Genomic DNA, 13,460 nt, shown 5'->3' on the forward strand with positions numbered 1-13,460 from the left:
CCCTATACTTCAAGGTCTCCAAGGTCTGTTTATTGAACCAAATACCGGTGCTTAAATATCCTTCCCAGTCCCTTAATCCACTTAGTAAAATAAGGCTCTGGTGCTCAAGGACAACAGGTAAAGATAATTTACTGTGTTCCTACACACAGCAGTCCTTAACATCTTGGTGGACACCTTTACCTCCTGGGTAGAGGCATGGCCTTGCGGAACAGAGAGCTCAGAAAGTCTCCAAAGTCCTTTTGAAGGAGATAATTCCATGCTTCAGCCTGTCCTGCTCTTTACAGAGTGATAATGGCCCTGATTTTGTCTCTCAGATAACTCAGGGAGTAGTTAGAGCCTTGAACATCACACACTTTCTTCAATCAGCTCGGCATCAAGCATCAGGAAAGGTAGAAAAGATGAATGGCACTCTCAAACATACCTCAGTTAAAGTGTGCCAAGAGACCAAAGGAGACTGGATGATTCTTCTTCCAATAGGACTATTAAGTGTTTTTATTGCTCTGTGGAAAAACATTAAGCTTAGACCATTTGAGCTGTTATATGGCAGACCATTCCTGACATCAGATATTCTCATGGACCCAGAGCAACACCTAGTTACACAGCTTGCCACACAACTAGGTGCTGTTAGAACAGGTCTCTCTCTCTGAGTATGCTAACAAGCATCTGCCCAAAGCTGAAGATAATGGCTCCTGTAAGTCCAGGGGATATAGTAAATTTAAAGTCCTGGAAGGTTCAGGGAACAGATCCACTGGAGGTGAAATGGAAGGGACCATATTGAATCATTCTCACTACCCCAGAAGCAGTGAAATTGGAAGGTCTCCCTAACTGGACACACCTTTCTAGGATTAAACTTGACCCTCCCCCAGCTGCTCCTCCAGGTGACATGACATACTCTTGTGAACCACTGGAAGTACCTTTTTAAGAAGACATCCTGAGGAACCTTAGAGATAAGTGTCTGTGGATAACTGAGCATATTCTTATTGTCATCCTTAAACAAATTATGTTATTACTAATTATCTTTAGTCTTTTAGTTCCTATCTCTCCAGGTTTAGGATTAAGTCAGATTCTTTGTAACTGGAACTCAAATGCTCTGGTTAAAATTGGAATATCTACAGGACAGGGTGGGGCTCAGTAACACCTTTTGCTTTCCCCTTATCCTCAGAAAAGCCTTCATGGCAGCTCACTTATCAGAGATCAGTTCTGGTTCTCCCTGCTATAATTAATGCTCATCTTCTCTTAAATCTAACAGCCCAAGGACCTTGTTTCTAGGCTGGAGAAGAAATGGGAAATTCTATCTCTTCTGCAAGGGAGATGCTCCATCTACTGAATGGAACTTGCATTAGAAAGACTTTTATCCTTCTGCAGCACTCACTAAAACAACCCTCCCCTGGACCTTACAATGCTACTGAGCATATGCCTGGACCACTCCCAGGTATCTGTAACACAACCCTCCCACAAGCAGTCAGAATAAGAGCTCTGTTGAATCAAACAGGGTCTCCGAGCTATCTTCATTTATGGGTGGATTGAACTTGCTGGCTCTTCCCCTACAGGCCTCTGGGTCAGTATATACATCCCCATGCCAAAGGTAGATTTTGAGAGAACATCCTTTGGTGCCCATCCAAGGGAGTTGTGTATCTGCTTCCCGGTATGGCCATTTAAAACATGAGGCCATACCAGGCCCTCTCTGATATTCAAAAGTCTCAACTCTTTAGCCAATGTGGATCTAGATAACCCTATTGCTCTTGATTATCCCCTTGCATCTTCAGGTGGTATTTGTGCTCTAGCCAATGCATCTTTGCTGCATGTATATTAACAATTCCTATAAAGTGGAACTCCATACCAAGAAAATACTGCAAGAGGCATCTTGGATGCAAGATCTTCATTTCACCTTGAGCTCCCCTTCCTCCGGATCTTCTTGGGGTTCCTGGTTACTCTCCTTGCTGAGTCCCTTGATTGTTCCACTTATAATAATAATTGTTCTTCTGTGTCTTTTTGGCCCTTGCCTACTTAAACTCCTTGTCAAATTTGTCTCCTCTAGGATTCAAGCAACAGTCCTACAGCTAGTGAACTAGGTCGAACATCAGCCTCTACAGGTATTGACCTTGGCCGAACAGCAGTCTGTCTGATCCTGATTGCCCACACCCCTTGGATATCATCTCAATCAAGTTTCATCTTCAGAATATTCCCTCTCCAAATGGGCCCCTAATAGGTTAGGTTAGTCTAGGTAGGGATACTGCTACGCCCCTCCTCAGCTTTGAACAAGTTCCAGAGGACAGACCTTCATCCCAATTCCCCAGAAGAATCTGGGTCCTTAATAATTTGAGGGGGGAATATGATGCAGAGAAATGTGGCATAAGGGGTGATTAGATCAGCTGGAGACAAACTTTGTAAATCCTTTGTTTGCACTAGAAAGGGAATCTTCCTTCCTTTATCAATCTAATTTAGGCCACACTTGAGGGAAGCCAGGAAGCACAGGTCCTGGAAGACCACCCAAAAGAGAACCCTCCCCAAAAGTCCCCAATGAGGGACTTGGGTCACTCTCAGCTCACCACCCTCTCCTTTGGACTCTAGGAGAGAACTTAAGGGGAAGGAAAAAAAGGAGCTTGCTCTCTTTGACCTTCCAGTCTCCTGCTGAATGCTGGCCAGCTAGCAATCCACATTGTCTTCTCTTAAAACTCTTTCTAACTTTTCTATCCCATTCTTAATATGCTGTAACTTCCTTTAATAAATCTCTATTTTCTTACCAAAACCTCCTTTCCTGAGTCTGAGTTGTGATTCCTTACAGGGTGGAACTGAACCCAAGAAACAAATCAGTGGCTACACTTTGACCCAACAATACTGATAATAAGTTTATAACCTAAAGAGATTAATAAATAAATCAATATGTGCTAGGCAATGTTACATGCAATTGAATTTGTATCCTCAAGAAGCTCACAGTTCAATGGGGGAGATAATAAGAAAACAAATATATACAAATGAGTTCTATATAGGATAAATAGGAAATAATGGTGAAACCACTAGGATTAAAATCAATAAAGAATGATATTTAGTTGGAATTTAAAAACTCAAGAAAGTCAGGAGGAAGATATGAGAGAGAGCATTCATGTGACTACAGTCAGAAAATGCACAGAACTGAGAGATGACATTTCTTGTTCTTGGAACATGCAGGAGGCCAGTGTCACTGGATTAGAATACTTGGTGGGGAATAAAATGTAAGAAGACTGGAAAAGCAGAGAGAGCTAAGGTATGAAGGGTTTTGAATGCCAAACAGTATCTTGAATTTGATACTGAGATCATCTAGCTTCTATAATTTATATCAATTGATCAATTTTGAGTACAGATACATATGCTGAGCTCTAGAGCTAAAAGAGACAAAAGGCACTCCCAGTCCTTAAGAACAAATTACAATGACAATCTAATGGGGAAGATAACATGCAAAAAATAGGAGAATTAAGAGAGGAAAAGCAAAGTACTTAAAAGGGATTGGGAAAGGATTCCAGTGGACAGAGATGGAGTTTCTTGCTTGTGGAGTAGCCAGGAGCCCAATCTAAGGTTTAAGGATCTAAAAGAAGTGTCAAGGAGTAAGATGTAGAAAAATAGAAAGGGGTTAGATTATTAAATTCAAATGGAGAATTTTTGCACTTTATCTGGAGAAAATAGGAAGTCCCTAAAGTTTTTTTTTTGGCGGGGGGGAAGACAGGAAATAGTTCTGATATGTACTTTAGGAAAATCACTGTAGTAGTTGAATGAAGGTTGTATGAGGAAAGTAGGGAGATAGAGGCAGGCTGATTCAACAGCCGGGTATTTCAATAGGCATGAGGACTGAGGTCTTACACTCAAGTCCGGGCAGTATCAGAGGAGAGAAAAGGATATGAGAGATGCCGCAAGGTGAAGCTGACAAGTCTCAGCAACAAATTGAATCTGGAGGATGAGGAATGAGAACGACACTAGATTTCAAACCTTGGGAACTGGAAGGATGGTGATGCTCTCTAAAATAATAAGGCAAATAACAGGGAAGGTAAGGAAGGAAGGGTTTAAGGTGGAAGATGAGTCTAGTTTTGATCATGTTGAGATTGTCATCTACTGTACATTGAGAGAAATGATTATTTCGCCTATATTAACAACTATTAACTTAAAACTGGAACCTTAAAGAGTTAAAATAACATAATAATAATAAGAAAATATATTAGACAAGAAGTTTTATTTCTCATAGATTTACCCACCACCATAAATTAGAATGCTCTCCTTGAGCTGAGATCAGAAAATTTATACAGCAACAAGGGGGAGGAGAACAGAATATACAAAACAAGTATAGAAAAAAACCTTAAACTAGCCTGGAGACCATTCTATTATTTGATTTCAGAGGCCCATTCTTCTACAATGCTATTTTCCCTGAGGGAGGTAACTTTTTTGAGTAAGTACTTAGAGGGCAGGGTGAGTACTTGTTTATGAAGTCTAGAGGCCGACCCAATTCTTTCTTGATTTAAGGAGGATTAGACACACTTCCTTTTCAAATTATAAAGGGATTAAAGAGGGCAGGGCAAGTCTTCCTTTCAAAGTCGAAAGAGGACACATTCCATTCCTCACAAAAGCTAAGACCTTTGACCAGGAAAATAGTTTTTAAAAATTATAATAATTATTTTATAACATAACCAATTATTATCAGTGGATACAGGTTATTATTGCTGTTGTTGCTGTTGTTTTTAACCTTCCCATATCCTCCTTCTCTACTAGAAGAAATCAGACTCCTCAATCTTCATCAGAGTAAAGAGAATCTAATCTAGGTGAATCTAACCCATTGTGTTCTGCATAGGCTTGGTAGATTTTTGGTAGTTTACCCAAAGCCAGCCAGGATGGTCTAGGAGTAAGAGTGAAACAATCAGTCACATCCCCCAGCCCCTCATTAAAGTAGGCCATCTCTCATATTTATTTTCATTGTGGCAGCTAGATGACCCAGTGGATGGAACACTGGCTTTGGAATCAGGATGATGGAAGTTCAAATCCAACCTCAGACATTTACTAGCTTCGTGACCCTGATGCCTAGCATCCAGGGTCATATCCAGTTATCCTGATTCATATTTGGCCACTGGAGCCAAATGGCTCTGGAAGAGAAAGGTGAAGCTGGTGACTTAGCATAGCATCCCCTCATTCAAATCCAATTCATGTGCTTGTTATGGCATCCCTCCCTGATGTCTTGGTCTTCTTTGGGAATGAAGGTCAAACATCATAACCAATCAGAGGTTGTCAGGAACATCCACTCTTCCATGGGTATATAAACATCAAGAGACCTTCAGGAAGGGCTTTGGTTTATAAGAGGATGACAAATGACTATTCTTTCATTAATTATTCACTAGTCATATGTGGGAAAGAATCAATTATAACATTATATTTAATAAAATGATTACTTACCCAGAAATTACTAGAACTTTTTATGTCATAATATCAAGTTTGAAATGTCTGATAAACAATTGAAATGCAAGATTGGAGCAAAAAAAAAGGTAGATTTGAGAGTTATCAACATAAAGATAATTAAATTCATGGGATCTGATGAGATCAACAAGTGAAATAATATAGAAGGAGAAGAAAAAAATGCCCAGGACAGATTCCTGTACTTACAGACTGTGATCTGGATGAGGATCTAGAAAAGGCTACTGAAAAGAAGTGGTCACATAGTATACTGAAAACCTAGAAAGAGAAGTCTCCCCGAGAAGGTGATTAACCGTGTCAAAGGCTGAAGAAAGGTCAAAGAGAATTAGGATAAAGAAAAGACTAAAAGATTTAACAATTAAGGAAATCATTGATAATGCTGGAGAAAGCAGTTTTGGTGGAATGATGAGGTTAGAAACTGGATTTTAAGGAAATAAAAAGAGAAAGTAGGGGCATCTATTATACCCTTTCCAAGGAGTTTAGCTACAAAGGTCAGAAGAGATATAGGAAGATAGTGGAGATGAAAGTATAAAATGAGAGGTTTTTTAATTGGGGTTTTTTTAATGACCTTCAAGTGTTCAGCATCACTGGAATGATGAAGTATGAGAGTGTTTATTATTGAGTAGAGGATACATCTTTTCCCAATGAAATTGGAGGTCAAGGTCATATGATCAGATGGTCCTATTTCAGCCCTTCTCTTCCTTTTGAAGGATGGAGATTAAATAGGAAAAGGACCCTACAGAGATGGATTTTGAACCCACACAGCTGGAGGAAAAAAATTTTCATTTCTTACCAACTTTTCTTTTCCTCTTCCTTTCCTGGACAGGAGATAGAAAACCTGAGATCAAAGATAAGGTGTATCCTTGGCAGGAGAGGATCTCCACATTCCAGGTGAGAGATTAGGAGGTGAAGAATCAGAGATTTCTGGAGGTGAGGGTTCTATTTGTGCTCACACAGATGAAAGTCATTGTTCTAGAATAAATTGCCACCTTTCTTCAAGGGACACCCTGCATCCAGCAAAAATGGAAGGTATAAGACAAAAGGTCAAAAGTCCATTTGACTCCCCTAGATTAAAGAAAGAGATAAAAGACCATAGGTACAAAAATATTTATAGCAGTTCTTTTTATGGTAGTAAAGCATTAGAAACTGAGTTCATACCCATTGACTGGGGAATATCTGAACAAATTACGGTATATGAAAGTGATAGAATACCAGAATACTATAAGAAATAATGAAAAGAATGGTTTCAGAGAAACCTGAAACTTTAAAGAACTTATGCAAACTGATGATGAAGAGAGCAGAATCAGGAAAATAAATTATAATAACAATATTGGAAAGATAATTAACTTTGAAAAACTTAGAAATTGATTAATAAAATGACAAACCACTAATTCCAGTGAGGTCATGATAAAATATACTACTCACCTCCTGATTACAGATGGACTCAAAAGTGCAGATTGAATCATTTTTTCTCTTCTCATCTCTTTTCTCCTTTTATTTCCATTTTCCTTCCTTCTTTTTTCCTTTTTTTCTCTCTCTCCTTTCTCCTTTCTTTTCTCTACCTCCTTCTATCCTTCCTGCTGCCTACTAATTCATCCTTCCTTCCTTCCAAAAGACTAAATGTAAGAATTTGTTTTGTATGACTATGCATATTTGCATTGGGGGGGGTCTTCTCAATAAATGGGGAGGGGAACCAGAAAGGGACAGAATTTAGAAATAAAATGAATTTGAACTTTTAAAAATAATTTTTAAAAAAAGAAATAGTGTTTGAACCCAGTACTTTCTTACTCCAATCTACTCATTAAATTGTTCTAGATCTTCAGGGTTTTAAAGTAAAGTTGTGAGACAATATAACCTCTGCACTCAGACTTTACTCAAGGTTGTTGGTAACTGAAATCAGTGCTGCAGAATGGAAACCTTATAATCAGAAACTTATCTGAGGCATTCTCTATTTATCAGTGAGGGAAATATGACCAGAGAAAACCAATTTCCCAATTCTACTTGAAAATACAAATCTTCCCTTCTCCCCACCAAAGAATTGCCTCAGAAACCCACCCAACATTCACTTCCATAATCAGCCGACACTCTTCTGATATTTTTCTTACGCTATAATCTCTGTCTCACCCTAAAAATATCTAGGCTGATAAACTGGATTCCTATACTCTACATTTTCCAAAAACACTTAGAATGAACCTGCCTCTTGTGATAAATCTTTTCCTAATCTCCCCCCACATCTCAATATTGTGCTCATTTGTCTCTTTATTGTTTCACACCAATATGTCTTGGCTAAGCAACAGATTTGGTGAGGGATCTGAAAACAGTTTGAGGATATGAGCAGGCAGATTGGCAGTCAAAAATGATACTGAATAATTTGGCTGGAAGTGGATTGCATCATGAAAGACTTTTTTTTAATTTTATTTAGATTTTTTTTTCAAGGCAATGGGGTTAAGTGGCTTGCCCAAGGCCACACTGCTTGGTAATTATTAAGTGTCTGAGGTTGGATTTGAACCCAGGTACTCCTGACTCCAAGGCCAGTGCTCTATTCACTGTGCCACCTAGCCACCCCGAAAGACTTTTTATTAATGAAGAAAAATCTATTTTATCTCATGCCACATCTTCTCCTCTTTCTTACCCCCTGACCCACATTGAAGAAAAAATTAAAAAATAAAATCCTTATAACAAATATTCATAGTCAAGCAAGACAAATTCCTGTATTGATTATATCCAACAAATATGTCTCATTCTGTGTCCTCAGAGTCTATTCTATTGGGAGATAGTATGCTTTGCCATTGATCCTCTAGATTCAAGTTTGGTTGAGAGAGTTATTAAGGCATCAAAAGTTAAAATAATGTTACTTCCTCAAGTGTAGAAAACAAGTCTAAATCAATATTCATTTATTAAGCATATGCTCTGAGCTAGGCACCATGCTAAATGATGAAGAAGCATAAGTTGGGGGAGGAGGGAGAAACAGTCCCTGCTCCTGAGGAGCTCAGTCTTATGAGGGAGACAACATACAAATGACTATAAACAAATAAGCTATGTACGCGATAAATCAGAGATGATCTCAGAGGGAAGATATCACAATTAACAAACACTAGAAAAGGCTTGTTGCAGAAGATAGAACTTTAGCTGAGACACAGGAAACAGGGAGATAGAGAGATGAGAAAGGAGAGATTTTCAAGGCATGGTGAACTACTAGAGAAAATGCCATTAGGAATTGAGTTGACATGACAGTGTTATTAGATTGATGAGTCCTTGATGTGACAAAAGATGTAAGAAATGGAAAAAGATCAAAAGATATCAGGTTATGAAGGGTCTGATAAGACAAAAGTAGAGTTTACATTTGATCCTTAAGATGCTGAAGTACTAAGCCTTGTAAGCCATATTTAAGCTGCTTTTTCAGGAAAATCTGTGTTCTATTTATGTAGACAGATCCTTCTGCATTTCCCATGTAGGAAAACTGGAAAACTCTCCTTCCCCTTTATCTCTTTAAATGTATATCTTATATATTGCCTTCCAAACAAATATAGTCAGTGAGATTGAATGCCAGTCAATCAATGAGTATTATTAAACATTTATTATATCTATCCAGCACTGACAAATTTTGCTTAATGAACTTAGGGTTTTTTTTGTGCCTTTTTTTGGTAAGGCAATGGGGTTAAGCAACTTGCCCAAGGTCACGCAGCTAGGTAATTATTAAGTGTCTGAGGTCAAATTTGAACTCAGGTTCTCCTGACTCCAGGGCTGGTGCTCTATCCACCTTGCCACCCAGCTGCTCCCAAATTTTTCTTGAGAAAGGAAATTGAGCCTTTGGCCTTCACTACCCTATCACACCTTGCCAGTGCTATTGAAATAGTTCATTTATTGATCTCCCATCATCGTTCCACCCCTATCCATCTGTCTTCCAGCTGCTGATTCCTCTATTTGGCATCAGAAACCTGCACTACCTGGTTCTAATCAACCTTTCCACCCTGTTACATATAGTAATTCCTTCACAGCTCTGTATCCTAGCCAAACTGGCCTCTTTGTTTCTCATACATCTCCATTTCTCCATGCTTTTGTTCAGGCTATGGCCCAAGCCACTCCCCCCCCCCCCACACACACACACAACTATCCCTTTTAGAAATTTCCATCAAAAATCCAGTGAATATTTATGTAGGACTTTAAGATTTGTAATGCACTTTACATAGCTTCATAGGTGTCATCTGATTTGATCCTCACAACAACACTGTGAAATAGGTTCTGCTATTTATCTGCATTTTACAGATGAGGAAACTGGGTCTGAGAAAGGTAAATTGACTTCCTCAGAATCACACAGCTAGTGTCAAGTTGTCAACAATTATTTGTTAAGTTCCTAAAATATGCTAGGCACTGTGCTAGTCCTGGGGATACAAAGAAGGGCAAATACAGTCCTTGTGATCAAGGAGTTCACCTCCAATGAGGAAGCAACATGCAACCAACTATGAATAAATGATAAATAGAGAAACACAGAGAGATAGACAGCTAAAAACTCACATGCAGAATAAATTGGAGATCATTTCAGAGGAAAGGCACCAGTGTTGTTGATGATGATAATATTTGTCCTTTGCTCTTGAAGAAAACCATGACATCAGGAAGGGGATGCCATGACATGCAGATGAATTGAATTTGAGTGAGGGGGTGCTGTGCTAAGTCAACAGCCCCACTTTCTCCTCCAAAGACATCTGGATCCAGTGGCCAGATATGAGTCAGGGTGACTGGAGATGACCCTGGATATGAGACAATCAGGGTCAAATGACTTGCCAATGGTCACACAGCTAGTAAATATATGAGATCAATTTGAATTCAGATTCCCCTGACTCCAGGAAAGGTGCTTTATCCACTATGCCACCTAGCTGCCCTACTAGCATTGAGGGAGGTCAAGAAAGACTTTTTTGAAAAAGGTATTTTTTCCCCCTTAGGATTTGAAGGAAACCAGGTAAGTTAGTGGAGATTAAGAGGATGGAAATTCCAAATTTATAGAGAACTAAGACAAATTTATAAAAATACAATTCACTCCCTAAATGATAAATGATTTAAGAATATGGAAAAGTAGTTTTCAGACAAAGAAATCAGTTATAGATAGTCATATGAGAACATGCTCTGAATCACTATTGATTAGAGAAATGAAAATTAAAACAACTTCACAGTCATGAGAAAGGAAAATGATGGATCTTGGAGGGGATGTGGGAAAACTGGGACATTATACATTGCTGGTGGAGTTGTGAGCTTATTTAACCATTCTGGAGAGCCATTTGGAACCATGTGCAAAAAGCAATCAAACTGTACATACACTTTGATCCAGAGATGCCACTGTTGGGGATCTATATTCCAAAGATACCACCAAGAAAGTGGGGGAGGGGAGAAAGGACCTATTTGCACAAAACCATTTCTAACAGTTCTTTTTTTAATGGTCAAGAATTGGAAATCAAAGGGATACCCATCACTTGGGGAATGGCTTACGAAGCTGTGGTATATTACTGTGATGGAATATTAATTATTGTGCTATAAGAAATGACAAAAATTGATAAAAAGTGAAATGAACAGAACCAGGAGGAAATTGTCAGCAATATTGTATGATGAAGAACTATGAATGATTTACCTCTTCTCAACATCACAATGATTTAAGACAATCCTAAAGCACTAATGATGAAGCATACTATCTATCTCTAGAAAAAGAACTGATATTGTTTGAATATGGACCAGAGCATTCTATTTTTCACTTTCTTCCATTCCTTTTTTTATTGCACAAAATGTATAATACTGTACAGATGTACAATAGTTGTACAAACTGACTGATATGTAAATATTTATATGATTTCACATGTATATTTTACCATCTCAGAGGAGGAACAAGGGAGAGAGGGATAAAATTTAAAATTCAAAACCTTAAAAATAATGCAAATGTTAAAAAATTGTTTTAACACAGTTAAAGGGAATAAAATATAAGCAAGTTAAAAACAAAAATATTTTAAATAGTGGGGATTCCAGTCATAGGGAACAGATAGTACCAATAGCTTTGTGCAAGGAAAAGAAAGGAAGCAAGTGTCGCTAGATACAAGCATCTATGGAGAAATGTTAGAGACAAGAAGGCTGGAAAGGTAGAAAGCGATCAGGGGACTGGGGAACAACTAGAGTTTATTGAATAGGGTGAGGGGGTATGGACATCACTAATTTGACAGTTGAATTGAGGGTGGATTGGAGTGGGGAGAGACTTGATGCTGGCAGACTCACCAGCAGGCTATTGCAATAACCAAAGCTAAAGTGATGATGACCTGCACCAGAGTGCACCAGAGTGGTGGCAGTGTTGGAGGAGAGAAGAGAGCATATATAAGTTAAAATTAATAGGACTTGGTAATATTAAATAGAGGGAGGTTTTTGAGTCTGAATGTCTATCCTTGACAGTAATAATGAAATTCAGAAGAGATTTGAAGGGGTGGGGTGGGTAAGTGAAATTATGAGTTTGGGACATGTTATGTCTACAGAATACTTAGAACTCACATAATACAGTATCTAATAATAAAAATTAGACTTAATAATAATAATAATAGAGATTAGGCTTTCTGGACTATATCTTTCTTATCTTTAAAATTACAAGATAATATGATATAATACATGTGGTATAAGACAGCTAGGTGGCTCAGTGGATAGAGTGCTGGGTCTGGAGTCAGGAAAACTCATCTTCTCGAGTTCAAATCCAGCCTTAGATACTCACTAGTTGTGTGACCCTGGGCAAGTCGCTTAACCCTGTTTGCCTCAATTTTCTCATCTGAAAAATGAGCTGGACAAGGAAATGGCAAACTACTCCAGTATCTCTACCAACCCCCCCCCCAACCCCAAATGGTGTCGCAGTCAGACAGGATTGAAAATAACTGAACAGCAAAATATGATATGAGTTAAGTTCATTTTGTTGTGTATTTTTTTTTTAGGTTTTTGCAAGGCAAATGGGGTTAAGTGGCTTGCCCAAGGCCACACAACTAGGTAATTATTAAGTGTCTGAGACCGGATCTGAACCCAGGTACTCCTGACTCCAAGGCCAGTGCTTTATCCACTACGCCATCTAATTGCCCCAATTGTGTGTTTTCTTAAGATATCATTCAGTTTTCTAACAGTGATTTTTCCAGGGAAGAAAGTTAAATTTAATAATGGTTGTAGGGTGGAAGATGGCAGGAAGGACTGGAATAACCTATAGAAGGTATGAAATTCTGCAGGATCATTGATGAAAAGACAGAAAGCATCACTATCACTCAATTGTTGAAAAACCTGTCCTCATAGTTTAATGGTAAAGAAAACACTATAGAGATTCTGGCAGTTTCAGGAAGAACTGTGAAAGATAAGATAGATGGCTAAATAGATAGAAGGATAGACAGATTAGATAAGTTTTTTTGAACATTTAATATGCTGAGTGCTGGAAATAGAAATACAAATAAACAAAAAAGATACAGTCACTACTCCAAGGAGTTTACATTCTATTGGGGGAAGATAATCCATTAAATAGAACTGTAAAGTGAAGGTGGCGAAGGGGAAGAAAGTAAAATAGCAATATGGAAAAGTCCACTGAGTCAGGAATGGAACCAGGAGAGAAGAGAGCAAGTGCGGTTATGAAATGGTGGTTGCAGGCAGGAACTCACCAATCAGCGAAGGAGGCCACAGGCAGGTGAAGGGGAAGGCTACTGATGAGTTGATGAACAAGTGTTGAATTTAAGAATGGAGCCAGGGAAAAAACGTTTAACAAACTGAGTTCAAATGCTACCTCAGCTACTTATAAGATGTGTGATACTGGGCAAGTCACTTGACTTTTCTCAGCCTTAGTTTCCTCATGTCCAAAAATGGGGATATAGCTTTACCTATATCATGGAGTTGTTGTCAAGATGAAATGAAATTACAAATGAAAAACCTTTGTAAACCTTAAAGCAGTATATAAATGATAGCTATTATTTTATTTATTTTATTTTTACAAATGTGTCAAAGGTAGGACTTGAAAATGGATATACCTGACTCTATACCATGTCTAC

Source organism: Macrotis lagotis, chromosome X (genome assembly GCF_037893015.1).
Source record: "Macrotis lagotis isolate mMagLag1 chromosome X, bilby.v1.9.chrom.fasta, whole genome shotgun sequence".
In the NCBI taxonomy this organism is placed as follows: domain Eukaryota; kingdom Metazoa; phylum Chordata; class Mammalia; order Peramelemorphia; family Peramelidae; genus Macrotis; species Macrotis lagotis.